Below are 22948 nucleotides of genomic sequence, written 5' to 3' on the forward strand. Positions count from 1 at the left end.
TCCATCAGTGTAGCTCATATAAAAAAAATGGTAAATGGTCAATGTTTGTGGGGATGTAGAAAAATTGGGACATGAATGCAATTTTGCTGGAACTGAGAATTGATGCAAACATTCTGGAGAGCAATATGGACCCATGCCCTAAGGGTCATCAAACAGTTCATACCCTTTGACAGAGCAATACCACTACAAGGTCTGTATTCTAAAGAGATTAAAGATAGGGGAAAGAACCTTCTTGTAGAAAAATATTTATAGCAGCTTTTTTTGTGTGGTGGCAAGGAACTAGAAACTGAAGGGTGCCCATCAATTTGGGAATGGCTGTGGTATATGTTTGTAATAAAATATCAACGTGTCATAAGAAATAAAAACCCAGATAATCACAAAAAAATTTAGAGAAATTTATATAAAATGATCCAACACATGAGCAGAAGAACATTTTACACAGTAACAACAGTAATAACGTATGATAATGATCTGTGAATGACTTAATGATTATCAACAAGTCAAAGATCCAGGATAACTCCAAGAAGTCTCATGACAAATAAAAGGATATTTACCAGCGTAGAAAGAACAGTCTGAATTGAAATTGAAACATACCATTCTTCATTTTATTTCCTCCATGAATTGTTCTCTACTGCAAGCAATATATACCTTGTTTCACAACATGAAAAAATGGAAAAATGTATTATATGATATTATATATACAACCTATATTATATTACCTGCCTTCTTGGGGAAGGGGAAATGTTAGGAGACAGGAAGAAAGAGAACATGAATTGCAAAAGGTCAGAAGATGAACATTAAAAGTTGTATTGATGGGGGCAGATAGGTGGCTCAAGGTCACTTATAGGTCGAAATGTATGATGCTTTACAAGTATAATAGAAGTAGGTCCAGTAGATGCAATCTCGATTTGGAATTAAAAAAGAACTGGCTTTGACTTCTTTCCTCTGAGATGTTTATTAGCTCCCTGAACTTATCATGTGAGAAAGTTCCTCTTATATAAAATGGGGATAATAATAATTAGTCTAATGCTGTGCTTTTTGGAGTTGACAATCCAAGCAGTATTTTTAAAGTGGCTCATTCAGTGGCAGGCATAGCATTAAGCAAAAGGGTACAAAAAAAGGGGAAACATACACAAAAATGAACAAAGTACCTGCTTTCAATAGTCATATTCTTTTTTACTTATTTTTATTTTTTCACATTGTGGGGTTTATTTTATTTTTATTTGTGAAAGTAACACGAAAACAATTATGGACAAATAAGATATTTATAGGATAAATTAGACACAAGTTGTTAGCATCCAATGAGAGAATTCATCTAAAACACTTTGCACATTTTAAGGTATTATATAAATGTGAGTTATTATTATCACAGTCATAAAGTATGAAAAGATTTGAAGGAATTTAAATTTGGATCAGTAGAAATTTAAAAGTCTCCCCATCAATAAGATCCTCATCTTCCTCATAGTTTTGCTTTCTTATTTAAAAAATACCTGTAGCAAGTTGATAAATATTTCATATGGACTGACTAAATAGAAAGGTCTTCCTTTAAGTTTAAGACCAGAGAATTAGACAAACAGAGAAATAATACTTTTTTAAATAGCAATAACAGTTTGCTTACTTATGATATAATTGTTGTTATATATTTATGATATAATGATGTTATATAATTATATATAATTATGATATAATATGTTGCTTGTCTTAAATATTTAAAATGAAAAGGTGTATATTCCATGAGGAATCTACAATAACATTTTCAAAGAAATTGACATCAAAGTCAGTCACTAAATCACCAAAAATATTATGTTGGTTTACACAGATATTTGGATGGTCTGGCACACAGTAGGAAGTGAATAAATGTTTATTTAAAGAATAGATAGGTGGATGAGGTGTTATTTCATTGTTATGAGTACTCCCTTCACTGTGGTAGATCTAAGTCAACATTTTTTCTTTTTCTAAGCAATTCTTATGCCTTTCCTTAAATATCTCATAGATGACCAACATATTTCATAGCTCCAGTTACACACTGAGTATCCATCTTTTATCCCTTGATCTCAATACATGACCAAGCTACCTCCTTTTCTGATGATACAAGTACTCAATAATATCTTCTAAGCCACTTATTAAGCACAATGCATTGTTGGAAATATGCTGCAGCTTACTTTTCTATACCATATGTCGTTCCTTTGCCCTTTAGGTAACCTGGAATTATGATCCTCCTGAAATCTTAGTGTTCCATGATTTATAGCCACATACAACCCCAGGGAGAATATTTAGGGGGAAGGAGCAGCTTGTGATATCACAAAGTATTGTTCATTTTCCAAAATGCAATCCAAGTCCCTTTTTTCCTCATATTCCATTCTGGATCCAGGACATTATCTGTCCATATAAATATATTGATTGACTAACTCAGTGGCTGCCCATCCAATTGCTTGTCACTCTCCAGAAATGTGCATTATTTTATGGTTATTATATATATATGTATATATATATAATGCCAAACCAACCACTTCTAAATGGTTATGGATCTCTTTGTAGGGGCCCCGTAGTACTTTGTGGCTTGATGGAACCATCCTAATGTTATTCACAAATGGAAGCATCTGGAGACACTTACCATCTGGAGGGAATCCCTTTTTCATTTGTACTTTGCACTGGATCTCCTCTATGGTGGAAACGAACAACTCTGGTGAGCATGTTTCTTCTCCCTGTTTTAGGAATATTTGATAATTGAATGATCAATAAGTAAAACTATTCCTATGGTGATACTGTATTCATGAGGAAATAGAATTTTATTGAAAACTTGGAAAATGTCTTGTTGAATGAAAAACATTTTGTACTACCAAGCATATGTCTATCATCATTACTGTCATTATTATGAATATTTAGAAACAAATATCAGCGTTTGAATTTTGTATTGTCTATATCTCAGCCAGTTGTGTGGCTGTATAGATTCTCTGTTTTGGAGAAATACTTGAGAAACTTTCTTTGCCCCTTCTTTTTTCCACCAGACTCTTTATATATATATAATTGCAATGAAGTTTTTATAGAAATGAGATACTAGGCATCTGGTCTGGGAGTTGCTGACATCTTCTCGGTAGCTTTTGGGTAAATATATACTGTTATACTTAAAAAAAATTCAGTGAGAATCTTTCCCTCCCTAAATTTTTTAAATGGGTGTTTGAGTGATTATAAAATTATTTCATCTTGAACATTCTCCTAATTAGTCTTTCTTACTTCATCATCTTAGGTGCTATTCCTATGTCCTCATGTAGCATATTGCTTGCTGAGAGAGGTAAATGGCAATTAATCAGCATAGGAACTCAAGCAAATGTGTCTCATTTTAAAACTTTATTTTTATGTTTCGTGCCAGAGCAACAACTTCTGAATGTTCCAATTTCATCAATATATAGTCATTGATCATTTGGTTGTTTACTCAGTCTTTCTATACTCATGTTTCCCATCAACCAATCAAGAAAACAAGTAAAGAACAAGCATTTATGAAGTGCTTACTATATGCCATACATTGTGCTAGGAGCTGAAAATAGAACAATTAAAATAAAAAATAAACAGTTCTGCTTTAGGAAGTTAGCATCCCTTCTACCACTTTTTTTGTAATTTTGTGATGTGATACTCTCACCAGGCTCTTTTCATTTCCTGCCACAGTAATGTCTTACAAATGAGCTTGTATCTTACATTAATATTAGCCTTAGTTGCTATATTTCTTCGTCATATGTTGTTTGCTGGCAAAAGTAGTTTCTGAGCTCTTTTGGCCTCCATATTGTGGTGACATTTATGTAGCTATATGGCTTTAAGACATAATAATAGAAGTCAATATATTTAATTTATCCATTCCCTATTTTCCAGAGTAAATAGCCTATTAAAATAGGTTGGATTGAATTATTAAAACAATTATAACTCAATTTGTCTTTTTTTTCTTTCCTCCAGGTTTGGCACATTTATGAGTTACCATTTAAGCACAACAAAATAAAAACATAACATAATTTACCACTTAGTCCAAATATACAATGAAAAGAAAACTAATTATATAGATATAATATTCTCTCAGAAACATTTTAAATTAATGTAGGAATATTTATACTATAGTTTCTATTTATATAAACTCCACAATAACATATGCAGCATGCAATAATTTTGAAAATACTGGATTTATCAAAATGTGTAAAAAAACCCTAAGAAGTAAATAAAATCCTTATAAATGTTTTTTGTGAATGGGATATTATATAATTATGGGGAGGGGTTATTAAGGTTTGGAAACCACATCCCTCAGAAAATAAGGTATGGGCTATTCATTTTTTTAAAAAGGAGTAAATTAAAATTAGTTTTTCTTTCATAAACGCAATGCTTTGTGATTAGTGGTTAGGAAGTGGGGTCATCTAAAGTTAGGTTTGGGAATCACTTTTGGAGGGGAGAATTCCTTTACTTTTTTTGTAAATGGATCCAGCAGAGGGCAGCACTCAATTTCTCACCCTGCACCAGTACTTCTAATTACATGTTGCTGTTTCCACATCTTAAATCATGCTCGGGCTCCCTCTGCTGTTCTTTTAGGCTTCAGATTAGAAGGAAAAAGAGAGAAAGAAAAAAAAAGAAAGAAAAAAAATGAAATTCTCAACTCCCAAACTAACAAAGTTTCCCACATTAGCTTTCTATAGATTGCTCACAGGAGATATCTAGATATCCACATACAAACACATGATCGACAAAATAAAGATTATAATACAATTTCTATCCAATTTCCCCACAGAGAAGTCAGTATGGCATGAAAGGACAAAGCCACTGATCAAAGCTGCTTATTCTCTTTCCTAGACTAATTAGGAAATTTTGGAAATTGACAACCTAGCTTGGCTGCACTATCTCCATCTGTAAATTGAGGGAGGGTATGTGAACAAGAATGACCTCAATTTCTTTCATCACCCAACTTAAATTATTCTCTTAAAAAATAGCAAGTAGAATAAGACTTGGATAAGTATCTTCAAATACTACCAAATCTTATTTCCCTATATTTAAGCAAAAGGAAAAGGTTTCAATGGACCCTGCATTTTATTCGATTGGTGTAAGTTTCAAATAGACACAGCAACTGGCTTTCCATAAGCAGAGACCTTCAGGATCCAGGTAGATAATGAAGGCAGGAAGATTTTGTAGCTTGAATTACCCAGATAATGATCTCTGTCCTCCTCCTGTGAACATGGACACAGATTCTGTATTGCTTGCAATGATTTCTGAATAAAGTTATTCTACTTTGTAATTCTATTGTTTCTATTGTCAGTTCTCATGAAGCCAAAATGTCTAGGGTTTTGGCAAGATGCTCAAAGTGAGTCTTTTTAATCTAATAGAATCAATATAAATTAGATTGTGTCTATACACATGAAAAGAGATAGAGAATTGAGTCAATTATCTAGATAATTTAAAGCAAAAAAATCCCCCTACAAATAATTACACAATATTCAGAACAGAAATTCTGAGCACCCAAAAATTCAGATCATAGAAGCAGACACTTAATCTTTATTAGATTGAATTAGAACTGAAAATAATCTAGGAATTCACCAAGTACAAAATTTCCTTTTTTTCTACATAAGTTAAGTCAGGTCCATAAAGATTTAGGGACTTGTTCTTTTTTGCTAAGTTTCAGAAATTAAATTCCCCATAGTCCACCCTACAAATCTGACTCCTTATTGAATGTGATTTCCTTTATATTGTTCCACTCATGTATGATATTTTTCTTTGATTTTAGTTGTTAGCTCATAAGCTAAAGTCACCACTTTTTGTGTTATGGGCAGCATGTCTGCACATACATGAAGGAATGCTAGATGATGTCAGTGAGAAAACATCATTAAAGTTACTGAAATATCCTCCACTTAAACTTCAAATAAACAAACTAGCTATTTACCTAACAAAGTTGGCCAAACTCCCTTCAAGGATATTCTTGAACATTAATCAAGGAAACTATGTTTGTATTTCGCAAGTCTTGCATTTTTTTTTCACCAGGAAGCCAAGCTAAATCCACAATTTCATACGAAAATGTGAAAATATTTGAAATGTGAAAATAGAACAGCTGTTCTAATGATAATGAAAGCTGCCAATAAATGAAGTATGAAGACTTGAAGGCAACACTAATCTGCTGAAGGGTTCAGTGGCTGTTCATCAAGCACAATGTGAAATCACAACATGAAAATAGCCCCAAACTATATATCTTTCACTAAGACCACCTAGGTAAGAAATCATTAACTGAGGACAATAAAATTAAATGTCTAAAACTAAGGAAGAAGAATTAGGTAGTTTTTTAAAGTCTTTATATGAAATGTTGAATAGATCCAACAGGAACTGTGATGAATTTTGAGCTCTGATGCTTGTGTCCTTGGGCAGAGACACTTAATTAAGCTCCTGCTTTACAGTCTCTTTATTTGTAAAATGAGGTAGTTGGCTTAGATGGACCCAGGAGTCCCTTTCGGCTCTAGATCTAAGTAAGATCTTAAAATTTAAGCAGGTAATTTCAGGGCATGAAGACAGACCTTCAAAAATATGCTTCCAGAATTGGCCTCCTGGAAAAAGTGGTGAAACTGAAATCAGAGGACCAGAATGAAAGCTCTCTCTCCCATATCTACTCATCATATGGTCCTAGGAAACTCATTCAGTCTCCACAAGAGCTTTGGATTCTTCATCTGTAAAGTGGGCTCAATGATATTCTTTTTATTTACCTAACAGGGCACTGCAAGCATCAAATGACATGATGTATAAAAGTGGATAAAATTCAAAAAGCAGTGTATAGATGGAAGTGCATTGTGTGTGTGTTTAATTTTAGTAGTCAGGCTTATTTGGGTAGTTTATTTAAAAATTAACTTAATTTATCATCATCATTATTTTACTCTTTTTCTGTGCTTCACTTATGGCATGTGGAGCCATTTATTTGTTGGAATTAATTCCTTATGCTCTGTACTATAAGTTAGGAGATCTGGAAAGCTGACTTTGAAACTGGACAGTCTTTTTTTATTTTGATCCTATAATTTCCTGGGGTCTATGATTTTTGTCATGGTGGTTACCTTTATTACTACCATGGTTAGCAATACTTCAGACCATAGTAGAAGGTCTTGAGAATTATTATAGCCCAAACATGCATCACGGCTGTACATGATGTAATTTGTATTATGAGCCTCTTAGAATGCTGTTGAGTTGTCCTGGGCATAACATGCATGTAGTATATATTAGTGGAGACAGTTTTTGAAGATTTTATAGTTCAAATGATACATGTATAACCCAGTGGAAGTGCTTGTCAGCTTTGGGAGCTGGGAGGAAAGAGCAGCGGGGCAGAATCATGAACCATGTAACCATGTAAAAATTATTCTAAATTTATTTTTTGAACCTAGTTCTTTTTATTTTTATTTTTATAGATTATTCTAAATTTTAAAAAATTTAAATAAATAAATCTGTGAAAAAAAAGAATTTACAGTTTAGTTAGGTCTACCAAAATTTACACCTTACTAGCATGACCTCTAAGAACGTAAAGTCTTCTCAATGGTAAAAGGATATTAAAATAGGATTTCTACAGAAGTTATAGGATAACAACAACGATGATGATGGTGATGGCTAACATTTAACATTTAAGAATTACAAAGTGTGATTAAATTGTGATCAAATGTTATCTCATATGATCTTCACAACCACTAAGGGAAGTAGGTACTCTCCCTGTTTTACAGATGGGACAACTAAAACTGAGCAAGGCTGAATTTCTTGTCCAGAGTCAATATTTAAGGAAGATTTTAACTCTGATTTTCCTGAGGATAAGTATACCACATTCAGAGATGTTAAACTTCAAGCTTCTAGTTGAATGGGGTCCATAACCCTTGAAAGTGTATATAAATGAGATTGAGAAACATTTAACAAAATAAATGAAATAAAAATAAAATGGATAAAAATAACTTTATAAAAATAAATAAAATACAATAAAGTAGATATTATTACATTTTGAAACTAATTAAATATCATCCGCATCACTGCCCTATATTAGCTAGTTGCCTCTTGGGTTTTGGAAAAATAAGACTATTGTGTGATTGATAGGAAAGAATGGAGTTAAAACAGATACAGCATCTTTTATCATGATGTATTTATAGGTAGATAAGAATAGATAACAACTATTACATAGTAGTTTCAATATATAAATGTTCTTTCTCACATGAATAGATGTATTTAAATATACAAAGGGGAACAGAAAAATATATATGGAACTATAACTATATGGAACTATAAACTGATTATACATATTATATGAAGCTTTATGTATAATATAGACTTTAAATATGCGTTCTCTATTATTTTGAAACTATATTTTGATTTTATATATGTATAATACATTATACATTCCATGATATAACCAAAGTGATATAATTATTACATTATATATAATTATATATTGTTAATATTATTATTATATATTCCATGATATGTGTAACTAAAGAGAGTGATATAGTATCCATGGCATAAATGCATATATATCTACCAGTATAAATTAATGTGATAGTACAAGGATTTCCCTACTAATCCCTGGCCCCCTTTATATATTTTTAAAATGTTTTCTTGGTGTATTTTTTCTTTTGACAGTTTTTGAGATCTTTTATTTTATTTTTAGCACATAATGATTTTTTCCAAAGTCTTACATATAACTTCATTAAAATCCTTATGATAACTCTAGGTTCTTTCCAATAGAGTATAATTCCTAATAGATCCAACTAAGGTGGAAGAAACTTCTATTCATATAGAAATGATATAAATAGAATTACTATCACTGACAAATAAGCAGCTTGTTAAAGTAAATAGAAAAGTCAGAAAGACCTACATTCAAATCCCCCATCTCCACCCTCTCTCCCTTTCTCCCTCTCTCCTTCTTCCTCTCCCTCAGCCTCTCCTTCCACTCCTCCTCTCTCCTCTATCTCTGTTTCTCACACATACACACACATTTAGTTGGATGACTATAAGCTAATCACTTAACTTCTCAGTTATCTAGGGAACTCTTTAAAACTTCAAGGTATACACAATGATAAATGACCACAGTGAAAAACAAAACTGCTGGAAAACTGGAGAAGAGTATGGCAGAAATTAGGCACAGACCAGTACCTCATGTTGTATACCAAAGTAAAGTCAAAATGATTACATGATTTAGAAATTAAGAGTGATATAAGTAAGAGGAGCACAAAATAGTTTATCTATCAGACCAATAGATAATGGAAGAATTAAATGAAAAAGAAATAGAGTACATTATTTGATATAAAATAGATAACTTTGACTATATAAAATTAAAAATGTTTGCACAAACAAAATCAGTGCTACCCAGATTAAAAAGCCAACAAAAAAAATGGGGAAAATCTTTATAGCAAATATCTCTGACAAAGGTTACATTTCACAAAAATATAAAAATGGAATCAAATTTATAAGAATACAGATTATCAAAATATAAGAACAAGAAATCAGATAAGGAAATAAAAAGCTCTTTAGTGAAATGAAAAATAAATGCTCCAGATTACTATTAATTAGAAAAATGCATATTAAAACAACTCTGAGATACCACCTCACATCCACCATACTTGCTAACATGACAACAATGGTTAATGATAAATGATAGAGGTGCAGTGTTAGATAAATGTTAGAGATATAGAAAAATTTGGACCCTAATTCAGTGGTGGTAGAGCTCTGAAATGATGCAAACATTCTAGAAAGCAGTCTGGAACCATGCCCAAAGACCCATCAAACTGTGATATATATCCCTTTGACCCAGCAATAACACTTCTTTTTGTGATGGTGAAGAACTGGAAACTGAAGTGATGTACATCAATTTGGGGAATGTCTGAACACGTTGTGGTAAATGGAATGATATTGTGCTAAAGTGAAGGGAGCAGACCCAGGGGAACATTGTACATAGTAATAACAATAATGTATGATGATCAACTAGGATCAACAAGGAAAGGTTCCAACAAAAGTTCGAGGGTCGCATGATGAAAAAGGATTTCCACCACCAAAAAGGAACAGAAGGGGTGCAAATGAGAATGAAACCTACCACTCTTCACTTTATTTCCCCCATGAATTTTTCTTTAGTGTAAGCAATATGTCTCTCATTTTATAATATGACAAACAGGGAAATATTTTTATGTGATAATATATATATATATATCATATTACCTAACTTTTTTGGAAGGGGAAAGATGTCAGAGGGAGGAAGAGAAAACAGAATGCAAAATTTCAGAAAACAATAAAAAATTATATCAACATATCTGGAAAAAAGGAAAAAAATAAAATAGTAAAATAATTTAAAAAAAGATTTTAAGTTATAGATTCCTTGAGTGTCTATATTATTGAAGACATTCTTTTTACTACTGAAATCTCATGTCTATAACTCTCACACCCTGAGAAAAAAACATCTACATTGTAAAAATGTGTTTCAAAGTTTGTCAACTGAAATAGAATAATAATGGAGGGAGTGGGAGATCGAATATTTAGAAACTGACTTTTTATTTCATTTCTTTATCTTCTGCAAAATCTTACTTTAGACTTTTGGGACTTGGTTCAGGGAAGAAATGCATTACCAAAAGCAACCAGGAAAGCAATGAGGGACTTGATAAAATAAACAATCGATATTTAATATTGAAAGAAAACCTGTGCCTTTTAAATTGTTCAATCAGTGTATGAACCTGAACCAAGGAACTCTAAGAATATATTTTTGGAAACAACTCACAGATGTGGATTGGAAACTTGTTTATAATTGTCTGAGATGTCTGGTGCACTGAGATATTTAATGAACAAGTATTATCCCATTGTATCCCTCCCAACAATCTTTGGATGCACGTACTATTATTACTTCCCTTGATCATTTAGTGTCCAGAAGTAGAAATGGAATGGATGTCTTCCTCACTACAAATCCAGTATGCTATACAGCATTCCAGGTAATTTTTGAAGAATATAATTATATATATATGTACATATATATGTTAATAAATTCAAATTTTTATCAATTTTACTCTTTAATTCCATAATAATGAAACAAATATAGAGTATGGCTTCTGTACTTCATTGTTTCTAGTTTTCTTTGAGGTTTATTTAGAAATCTCTTTATGCTAATCATGTGATACATGGTCTCTTCTCCCATTAACTTAAAGAAAATCTTTATGAAGTATTTTGAGAGTATAATTTTCACTGGAAACATTACAGTGAAATAAATTCTTTAATTTGTTAGTGTTTAGGTTCTTGAATATAGTTCCATAGAATTTTGTGGCATAAATCCTTCAAATTACCTTTTGAAGGAACAGAAAAGTACGCATACACATTAAAGAAAGCAGAGTTTCAATTTTTCTAAGTGATAATATCCCAATAGCAGTGTGGTTTAATCTTGGAAGTGTCAACAAAATTTACTTTGCTTCAAAGTTGTTCTTTGACATGTTAAATGAATTTTTTCCCCCTTTTCTTTACTCGGAAAATGACTCAGGATTATAGAACAGCCTCCATGCTGTGACTAATTCTCTAGGTCTGGCACAGCATTTAGGGTTGTATCTCCTGCCTGGACCCGCTGTTGGCCTCCAAATGCGGAAAAAAGAAACCTAAATTTAGGCAAAAAGCCATTGACTTTTTTTTTATTTTCCAAGAATGTCAACACACTATAGGTTTAACTTCAAATTATTTTTTTAACATGGACATTGATATATATGTAATTATGTCTGGATAAAATATATGTATAATTGCTAAATAAGCAAACACTCAAAATACGTTCATAGATATATGTGTATATGGCACGCACATTCTTATAGGCACATGCACAATGTTACCTATGCTAATTCCTAGCCACTTTTCTGTTTCAGCACAGTAGGGCAAGGGTCTTTTCTGGGATCAATCTTGAGCTCTTAATAGTGAGAAACTCCTGTTCCATTCAACAATAAGAAGGAATTGAAGGTCTGGATAATCAGAGCAAAAGTAACTTTATTGAAGTAAGTGAAAGTACCCTTTTCTGTGAAAGAAGAGCTGCTTACAGAATCAACATGATAAACCCAGGGGATTTCATTCAGACGGCACTGAAAAATAATACTTAAAATGTGATTTTCCCTTCCTCAAATGTCTCCTGCAGGGAGGGAAAAGGGAGTACGAAATATAGATTATTAATAAAAATCAAAGTGATTTAATTTAGTGGTCTTCGATTAGGCTTTATATGAACATTTTGCAAAGGGATGTTTAGATCTAAATTTTGTAATTTTTATTTCTTGTAATTGTTTATAATATTTTAACCAGGCTAAATGGTAGCAATAAAGCAATCAAGGCATATATTTCTATAGCTTATAGAGTGAAATGTTTTGTTTTCTTGCATTTTAAAGTTTAAAAGTTTTATATATTTGTATATGTAGATATATAGATATACAAACTTTAAATGTGCTGTTAGTCTTGGTTGATTAATCCTTTGCTCAATAGCTCCTCTTCTATCTTAATGGTGAAAGTTCTGGGGGAATCACACAATGAAAAACTAGAAATCAAACCAAAGCAAGACAAAGCAAACAAACAAACAATAGTGATTTTGCAGTTAAAAATACTCTTTTGGCATGTACAGTAGGAGAGTTCATTAGTAGGAAATTTACCAGTCAACTTTTTTTTTTCCTGTGTAAAACAATTCCATCAGACAGATGGACCGTATAATAAGCTGTTAACTTTACAACAGGTTTCTGATTGGGTCAGAAATCAGATCACTTTACATGTCAACATGTGATGACATAGGCACCTGTATCTCTATTAAGAGAGCATGGCACCTCCAATGGGTGAAAATAGCAGCATTTTTTCCCTAGTCACTTTGCCTTCATCTTTTCTACACTAACTGCATAAATAGGGTGCCTGACTAAGATATTTTGAAAGAAACAGTGAGTCTTACTTTCCCCTAGTAATTTCAGGACTCTTATTCTTCTTTACCATTTCTCCAATGTTATGGTCTTTTCTCCAAGGCCATAAGGTCTTCAAGGGAAAGAAAGGATCACACCTCAGCATTCTTTTTAAATCAATCAACATATATAGTGTATTGTTAAGGATGTAGTCATTTTTTTGTATCACTCCAAAAAATAATTAATTTGTGTCTGTTACATTAAAATTCACAAGTGTCTGCTACCCTTTCTCTCCTCCCCATACTAGAGAAGGCATCATTTAACAAAAAGATACATATATATATATATATGTATGTGTGGGTATATAGTTATAATACATGTGTGTGGATATATGTATACATATGCATATATATGTAAAACTATGCCTTGCTCATTTCTATTTATCAGTTCTATTCCTGGAGATACATACACATAAGTCATTCTTCAAACATTATTTCTATTGTTGTATATAATATTCCCTTGGTTTTGCTCATTTAATACTTCTCAGTTTCTTGTAGGTCTTTCCACATTTTTCTAAAATCAACCTGCTCATCATCTTTTCCTTTTTTTTTAAACCTTTACTTTCCATCGTAGAATAAATTCTATGTGTTGGTTCTAAGGCAGAAGAGTGATAAGGGCTAGGCAATAGGGGTTAAGTGACTTGCCCAGGGGCACACAGCTAGGAAGTGTCTGAGGTCAGATTTGAATCCAGAACCTTCCATCTCTGAGTCACCCAGCTGCCCTCATCATTTCTTAACATATGTCAGTATTCCATCACAATCTTAAAGTAAGTGTTGAATATATACCTTAAGTGATTATCCCAATTCTGCAGGTGTGAATGGACAAGATTGAGTATTTAAGGAGTTTTCTACCTAACCACTGACCCTATTTGTGAGGTTTGCGTTCTAACAAGTTTTTCATTAAATGTGACATTTTTGGTAGCAAGAGAGTATGTGGTGTAAGCAGCGAATCAACAAACATTTGTTAAGCACCTGTTATGTGTCAAACACTGTGCTAAGCTCTAAGGAGAGTAAAGGAGGCAAAAGACAGCCCCTTACCTTCAAGCAGCTTGCAATCTAATGAAATACAAATACTAGTCAATAAGCTCCTGAGCTTAATTCATCTCTGACACATATTGCCTATGTGAACCAGGTGCACAATCGCTCAGCGGCTCTGCCCAAATTCCCGGGTAGCAGGAATTTCCTCATCAGGGATCTTCCTGAACACATGAAATCCTAGGTCCAGCCCACCTCATAATCTACCTCACTAAATAAATTAAATTAATTTTCATCAGCTTTTCAGGCTGCAAGTAGCCAGAACTTACTTTTCCCCCAATGGTTGTTAGAAGGAGTGCATATGGGAAGATGGGGGGAGGAAGGATGGCTCTCTCTTCATGTCTTAGAGCATCACCATTCCTATGAGATAGATCAAGGCTGAAATAAAGGACATCATTTGCCCTTCCAAGGAGGACCCTTCAACTCTCTTACCTTAGAAAAGGTATTTATTATTTGATCTCTTATTTTATTCTATTCCTAGTTCCTTTAGAAAGTCTAATTGGGATTGGATGTAGTGGCAGCTGCCTCTAGTCCCTGCTGTTGAGGATGCCGAAGTTGGTGGATTGCTTGAGTTTGGAAGTTCTGAACTTCAGTCTGGCTAAAGCTTAGTGGGTATAGGTAATAGTTCTGGCATTAATCAAATAAGGCTCTGGGAAGGGAGTACCTAAGGAGGGATGGACTGTTTCAGACTGGAAAACCAGAGAAAGTCTGCTTCACTTTTAGTGTGGGGGAGATAGAGACCCAGTTTCAAAAGCATAGCAAAAACAATGTTAATGTGCTGAAAAATAAAATTTCTATGTTCAGCACCTGAGAACTTGATAGGACAGAATATCATGACTCTCAGACTATGACTCATGTAAAACACTTTTGGTACATATTTGCTTAATAAAATCACAGGTTCGTAGCTTTAGAACCAGAAGGGATCTTAGAAAATGACAGCTAGGAAGCACAGTAAATAGAGTGCTGGAACAAAGTCAGAAGGCTCCTATTTTTCATTTCAAACTTGGCTCCAGATACTTGCCAGCTGTGTGACCCTCAGCAAATCACTTAATTCTGTTTGCCTCAGTTTCATGATCTGTAAAATGAAAAGGGAAATAAAATGGCAGACCACTCTAATACCTTTGCCAAGAAAACCCCAAATGGGGTCACCAAAAGCTGCACATAGCTGAAACAATTGAAAAACAAAGGGCCCTAGGACTCTCATTTTATAGAGAAGGAAACTGAGACCCAGAGAGTTTAAATGGTTGGCCCAAGGTCGCACAGGCAACAATATCTGGGATCTGAACTAGATCTTCTAACTACAAATTTTAAACCTTTCCATAGTACTATCCCACATGAATGAGTGTTCAGGCTATTCATATTTTCTCTAGTATAACTACCTCCTCCCCAATTTAGAGGTGAATCACTTCATGGAGAAACTTGTCATACAGGTCTTGAAGGAAACATGGTGTTAGGTGTACCTAGGGTGGATAAAGGAAGAGGGCACTGATAGTTACCTTCTTGCAACCTAGACTAACTTCTCAGAGGATGAACAGGAATCATCACATGAAAGTATTGAGGCTCCCAAGCCCCACCAGACACTCTGAGAAAATGTAAGGGAGCATCAGATAACTTAACGTAAATGTAAAAATGTAAAAAAAACTTAATGTAAAGAAAATGTAAGGAAGCATCAGATAACTTAACGTAAATGTAAAAATGTAAAAAAAACTTAATGTAAAGAAAATGTAAGGGAGCATCAGATAACTTAACATAAATATAAAAATGTAAAAAATAATGTAAAGAAAATGTAAGGAAGCATCAGATAACTTAATCAAAGAGGCCGTTTCTGCAAACTAGACTTATCAGATGCCTTGCTCTGTGGTGTGACTTTGTCCAAGTTCTTGAGCAGTGAAACAAATAGATGTGTAGATGAGACACCCTTAAGGGACACAAATATCACTCATTCTCTGATCTCCAAGACCCAAATAGAAAAGAAATGCCAAAGTACCCAATGCCAGCATAGCTACACTGTTTTTATAAGCAGTAGAATATTACCTAATTCCAACTCTCTCTCTCCCTTCCCATGCTATCTTTCAACACCAAGTTTCATAAATCACAAGTTCTACTATTTAGTAAAAGGAATTTGGCAGTATCTGGGCCATAGTACCTGTCCACAAATCCTCATCTTCTCCCTTCCTATATTAGCAATTCAACTGCCTTACCTTCTTCATTGGGGTAAAAATAATAAACATTGATAGATCAAAAGGTATTCAACCAGGATACTTAGGAAATGAGAAAAGGAACATGTTTAGAGAAACAAGAGAAAACTTGTATAAAAAGATGCAGAATGAAGAGCGCAGATTCAGGAGAATAATTTATATTAATAACATTATGCAGAAAGTCAACTTTGAAAACTTTAAGAACTCTGATCAGTACTATTACCAACCATGACACCAGAGGACTCATCATGAACTATGTATGTATCTACTTCCTGGCAAAGGGGATGGATTTAGGATGCAGAAGAAGCCATATTTTTATAGAAATGAATAATTTGTGAGTTTGTTTTGCTTGAATTTAGATATTTGTTACAAAGGTTTTTGCCTTTTTTTTTAAATGGGAGAAATAGAAAATAAATGCTTAATTGAGAAATAAAATAAAATTAGAAAAATTCTGAAGAAGTAAAATTATCTAATGTCTCTGCTCCAGTTCCTATAATTATATTGAGTTTTAGCAGGGGCAAGTATTTTCCTAAGTAGAAGAAAGAATACTGAGGGAGAGATGGTTCAGGATGGCTAGTAGGATATATAGCTGAGGCTATTCACAGTCAAAGAAAGGAGTTCTTACTTTCATGATTTCCACAAGAGAAGGAAATGCCCATTTTTATTTACTTATAAATACTTCTGTTAGTCAAATGAATGTGCAAACTAAATCCTTAATAGCAATTAACTAAATGATAAAAGACACATCGAGATAAAAACGCAATAGGATGTGATGCAAAGAATTTAAAATAAATGAGTAAATGAAAATATTAAGCACTAACAATGTACTTAGCAAAGTATAATACTAATTAAATCATTATCACAGCAGCAGGGGAACCACTATATTGAATTAGACCTATGATCCGTGTAATCCAGCATTCTATGACTTAGAGAGGTAACAAGGGCAGATAAAAATGGCTGCTATTTACAGAGGGCTGTAAGATATTCAAGGCATCTTAACATACATTCACAAACACCTTTGAGAAAGGTGCTATTATTGTCCTCATTTTTACAGATGAAGAAGCTAAGACTCAGGTTAATTAACTTGTTGAGAACAGTCCTGGCTGGTGAGTTTCTGAGGTTGCATTTCCATTTAATGTTGGGAATTCCAGCACTCAGTCCACAATATTATACTGCTTCTAATCATATAAGTGCATCACTGCCTCCTCTCTACCCTAATAGTATCTCAAGGATATTCGTTGAGTCTTAGGTCACTTGTTCCACACTTAAAACACCCCCAAAAGTTACTTAATTTGTTCTTGCTATATTTCTGTCACCCACGAGTTTATAAAAATTTGAGTAGGGAAAGGACCTCAGGACTCAGAGAGATCTTTTTAGGTCCCAGAGTTTGGCAATAACATGGTTTCTCCTCTTGAAACACATACTCATGTGGTCTATTCACCACTTATGGCAAATCTTTGCACACTCGTGTTGATCCAATGGTTGCCTTCATGTGTACACATGAAGCCACATGCCTTCAGAAGGGCATTTCCCCTGATTATCACCTACATAGCCTGGCAGATTATTGCCCAACTTTCAGAGCCTGAAGCATAAACAAACCTTCACTTACAAGTTTACTGATTTACTATTCAATAGATAAGTATAATCCTGGGATCATTGCCTGGCTTCTCCTTCTTAGTCCCTTTGCCAGTCTATGATATAGAAACTGCTGGCACTGGCCATCCTGTGGAACTTGGTTCAAATGGGAAATCTCAGGCTAAGGCAGTGGCTACCTCTAAGCAAAATATGGAACAGCTAGGACTAGTTGATGATCCTCTGCCTACTTTTTGATTAAAGACATTATTTTTACCATGAAAACATTATAATGTTTTTCTCTTTTGTGAATAAAACTTAAATGGAAACCTGTATGGGAAGCGATATAATTTCTCCAGGAAAAACAAATCAATACTAGCTCTCCAGTTTCAATACTTACAGTAAGTGCATATTTTACATAAAGGCATCCTTTTATGCCAATAAATATCGATGGACCCAGTAATGTATGCTCATTACTCAACTTTCTCAACTAAGGAAGCTCAAGATATTTTTTTATCCCTTTCAGGACTTCCTTAATTTATAAGAAAGTTGAGAAGGCACAGCATTCACACAGAGATCATATGTATGTTTTGCTTTCATTGTATTAAGTAATGCAGAAATATGGTTGAAAAATAACTGCACCAGTGGCCACCACAAATGTCTGTATTGCAGCTTATGTGGTTGAGCTGGAAGCAGTACTTGTGGAGAAAACTTAGTTCCCAATACTTTTACCAATTCCAGAAGAGTAAAAATATTCGCATGATTTTAGCCCAAAGCAAAACCGTGAAATCAAAATTATATATTTAACTTGAGCTTCTGGGGAGGTCTAATCTTGTCCTTTCATAATAATTCACTCAATCAACTTTTGTTAACTATCTCATTTCTGCCTTTGCATCCCCAGAGACAAGCACAGTAGATACTGAATAAGTTTTGTTTGTTTCAGTAAAGGTGGAACGGCAGATAGAGAACTACCGTGGGAGTCAGTAAAACCCAGGTTCCAGTCTAGCTTCTAACATTCATTGCCTGCATGGCGCTGATCAGGCCATGTTCTCTTTTGGTGCTTGCTGTTTCCTCCAAAACAATGTATTTTTTGCAGAACAATAACTTATCTGCCTTGGTAGAAGGAGTTATGAGGATGAAACTATCCCACAGAAATAGATGTATAAAGCACAGTGTTTGATTCTGGGTACACAGAGACAAAAATGAGTCTCTACTCATAAAGAGATTACAGTATATCATGAAGGCAATGTGACAGATTGTACACGTAATACATATTTCCACATGCATCATATTGTGAGAGAAGACATGATTTACATGAGAGAAAAATTAATTGAGGAAATAAAGAATAAAAAAAAAGAATAGTGGACTTCAGTGTTTTTAGACTGCATTAGTTCTTTCTGTGATGATGGATAGCTTTTTTCATCATTAGCCCCTTGGAACTATCCTGGACCTTTTTCTTGCTGATAATAGTTAACTGATTCACAATTGATCATTACACATTATTGTTATTACTGTGTACAGTGTTCTTCTGGCTTTACTCCCTTCACTTTGCATCATTTTAAATAGGTTTTTCCCAATGCTTGGCTTTGTTGTTGTTGTTGATCTACTTGTTTGTCACTTTTATGGCACAACAGTATGCCATGACACTCATATACCATTATTCATTCAAATATTCTCTAAACAATGGACATCCCTTCTGTTTTAAATTCTTTGCCACCACAAAACGAGGTGCTATACATAGGTCCGTCTCTTGTATCTTTGATCTCTTTCAGATGCAGACCTAGTAGTGGTATTTCTGGGTGTGCATCAGGATTAGTAAGAAGGAGTTTTCTCATATAGGAAATCCCTTTACCAAAAGAATCACAGGTCCAATTCCTATCCCTAAGCCTACCATGAAGATGGCAAATCACGTCTAGAGAAGGCTCTGTTGTCAAGGATAGTAACAATAGAGTAAATCAATTCCTTATCTCCATTACTGGTTTCCAGTCTGCAACAGTGTCCCATTGTAAAGATAGTAGCATGGATTCCAAATGTGCAGTAAAGTTACACAGACACACATATTTTTTTTTTTCTGGCTGCACTCACCACTTCTTTTCCTTCCTGTCTGACAATATGTTGCCATGCTATAAAAGCCCTAATGCCCATTTTCAACGATTAGCTGTACATCAGTATTACCACCACAAATCCACAAGTTTCACATCAAGCATTAAATGGGATGAATATTGATCTGCTAAAGAGGATTTATTTATTTCTAGCTCTATCCAAAGATCAACTGCTAGCAGCTTTCGGAGGATCTGCTGAGCTCTCACAGCACAAAGCTCCTGCATACATGACACTGGACTTGACATTTCAGTTCTGGAAGAAAACCAAACAGTAAATTCAGTGCAATAATCCTAGATAAATGAGATGATCACTGGAAAAGCTGAGATAGTTAAGTGGTCTATCAGAGAAGTCCAACGGATGGTATCGAACAGTTGCTACATAGAATCCTCGTTCACGTCAATATGGTCCAAAGCACCATCATATCAGATGCCAATATAATTACATTGAAAACAGCCCTGGCCTCTTCCTTAATTTAGAATCTTGAAGAATCTGTATTTTTATTTCAAAATGACTAATTTTAGTCTATAAAGTATCCAGACCTGGAGTCTGAATATTCTGCATGGTAATGAATTCGAATATTAAGAGCAATTTGCTTGTAATCAAGACAATTATTTATGGAACAAAGTAAAATATGCATTGTGTACACCCTGTCATTTTGTTTTTACTGAGAACTTGGTTAAGATTTCCAGGTAGTCTGGCTGGGGATAGTTATATAGCCTTGGGTCAGGATGACCTGAATTTGAATCTTGCCTTATATAAGAATATGTTATGTGACCCTAAGTAAGTCACTTAGCTTCAAGTCACCTCAGGTTCCCCAAATATAAATTTTAAGGAAGGGTATTAATAGCACATATCTCACAGGGTTGTGGTAAAGATCAAATGAGATGCCATGTAAATCATTTCTCATATGTTAAAAGTGCTATATAATTGTTAGCTAGTGCTATCACAAGATCAGAGCATTTATTTTTTTTTTACAGAGTTATACTAGGAACTGATGGAATCTTAAGACAAACAGAATCATAGTTGTAAAGTTGGAAGGAATCCCAGAGGCCATCTAGCCATACCCCTTATGGCACAAATGAGGAAAGTGAGGCTTAGAAAGGTAAAGGAAATTCTTTAAGGTCACATTGATAATATGTGGCAGAGTTGGGAGTCAAAAAGTCAGGACACAATTCGTGGGATACATTCCACTGCAAAATATGATGGTTGTGAATTTTATAGGACACATACTTTCCTAGAGAAAGTCTTGCTCCAATGTATTCATCTAAAGTAACATGTCCTTTGCCTTTCAAATTCTCATAGTGATATCAAGATATGGCTTACTTTGACATTTGTTGTGTAGAATTTCCTTCGCAATTCCACCAGACTTCTGAAACTACTTTTGCTTATGTCTAAATGGGACAAAATAAAATTGAGAATAGTAATTATTCAGTGAAGTTGATGATCATTGATATCTGTGGCACAATGTTTAAGGCTAAACAAGTCTACCTTAGTTTTGGTCTATAGATGTTTGTTTGTTTTTTTAAATCATGAAAACAATCACTTTACATATTTTACCAATTAATTAGTTGAATACCTGAAATCTGTATAGTACCTTACAATTTTCAAAGCATTTTCGATAACCCTATGATATAGATAAGGTAACCATTATTTTCTCTTTTATAGACATTAAGATTAAGGAGATGATCAAGCTAAGAACCCTTTCCAATAAATAACAGAAAATTTATTTACAGTTTTGTCAGCACGGGCAGCTGTCATTCATGGAGTGAAATGCCTCCATGATAAGTCATTAGGAGTTATTTAGATTACCTAGGGGATAAATTATCTGTTTAGGTTTAGACATGTTAAAGTTTGGTCATGAACCTTCATTCCAAAGAACTGTGGAAAGGCTTTATTTGAACTGATGCAGAGTACAGTGAGCAGAAAAAGAAGAACCAGTCATATTATTTGTACTATATTTATAGTATATATTTAGGTATACTATGATTACAAAGATATTTCTATCTTTATATGCTATACTGTAATTAAATATACTATTATTTATTATATATTATACACATTAGTATAATATATTATTTATGGTAAATATAATACTCTTCTATGGTAATATAATACTATTATCCTATCATACTATCAAGAAAAATTAACAATTTTGAAAATATATATAAACTGATGAATAATTAAATGAACAGAAACAGGGGATAGTATATACAAAAATTATATAAAGACAAAAATTGATATAAGCACTCTGATCAATGTTATGGCCATTCATGACGCCAGAGGAACAGTGGTGAACAGGCCACTGATGAAGACTAATGATATCCTCTTCCTCAGAAAGAGGTGATCGATTCAAGATTCTCTTAAATGAGACTTTTTTAAAACACAGTGACAAATTTGTTTTATTTGATTAACCTATTTGTTAGAAGGTCTCCCCCTGCCATTTTCCAATAAATTAGGGGGTGGGAGGGAGATGAAAAATATTTTTATTAATTATAAAATATAACTTAATGTAGAAAAAGTCTAGCAGTATATTTACTAGACCACACAGCTTTCTAAGATTGAGGCAGTATGAAGTTATGGAAATTGCAATAGATTTGGAGTCAGAAGATGTGTGTTCAAATGCCATTTCTGCCACTTGCTGCCATTGTGATTTTGTGAAAATCAGTTTCTTCATCTGAAAAATGAATTGGTGTGGTAGATTCCATTATCTTTAAGTTCCCTTCTATTGTTATATCTATGATCCTATAATTTACACAGTCCACAACAGAGCTAACATTTCAAGTCAGGTCTCCTCCTTAGCATTCCCCCATAATCAGAATTTTTTAATTCAGTTGTTCATTTTGTTCAAATTAAAATGGATACACATGCTCAAACTCCAGTTCAGTTTGGGATAGAGTACCTTATTAAGAGTCATAGAATTTATCAGTGGAAGTAATCTTAATATTCATCTAATCCAACTCCTCTCCATAATGAATCTCCATTTTAACATATCAGAAAGTGGTGAACCAGTTTGAGGTCCTCCAGAGAGGAAAACTCCTCATCTTTCATGATTGCCCATTTAATTTTTTGACATGTCTAATTGTTAGGAAGTTTCCTTTACATCAAGCTTAACACTGCTTCATTGCAACTT

The 22948-nt window shown here is 33.7% G+C and overlaps 1 long non-coding RNA gene across 1 annotated transcript in view; it reads right to left on the reverse strand.

The window, feature by feature from the left end:
- LOC103099946 (uncharacterized) overlaps positions 1-22948 on the reverse strand; it is a 64490-nt gene that overhangs the window by 37469 nt on the left and 4073 nt on the right. Inside the window, exons 2-3 of the long non-coding RNA XR_468522.3 lie at positions 21142-21209; positions 2615-2705 (exon numbers count right to left, since the gene is read on the reverse strand). This is a non-coding gene — a long non-coding RNA (uncharacterized LOC103099946). The remainder of the gene's footprint in view (positions 1-2614; positions 2706-21141; positions 21210-22948) is intronic.

This window comes from Monodelphis domestica, chromosome 6 (genome assembly GCF_027887165.1).
Source record: "Monodelphis domestica isolate mMonDom1 chromosome 6, mMonDom1.pri, whole genome shotgun sequence".
Taxonomy (NCBI): Eukaryota; Metazoa; Chordata; class Mammalia; order Didelphimorphia; family Didelphidae; genus Monodelphis; species Monodelphis domestica.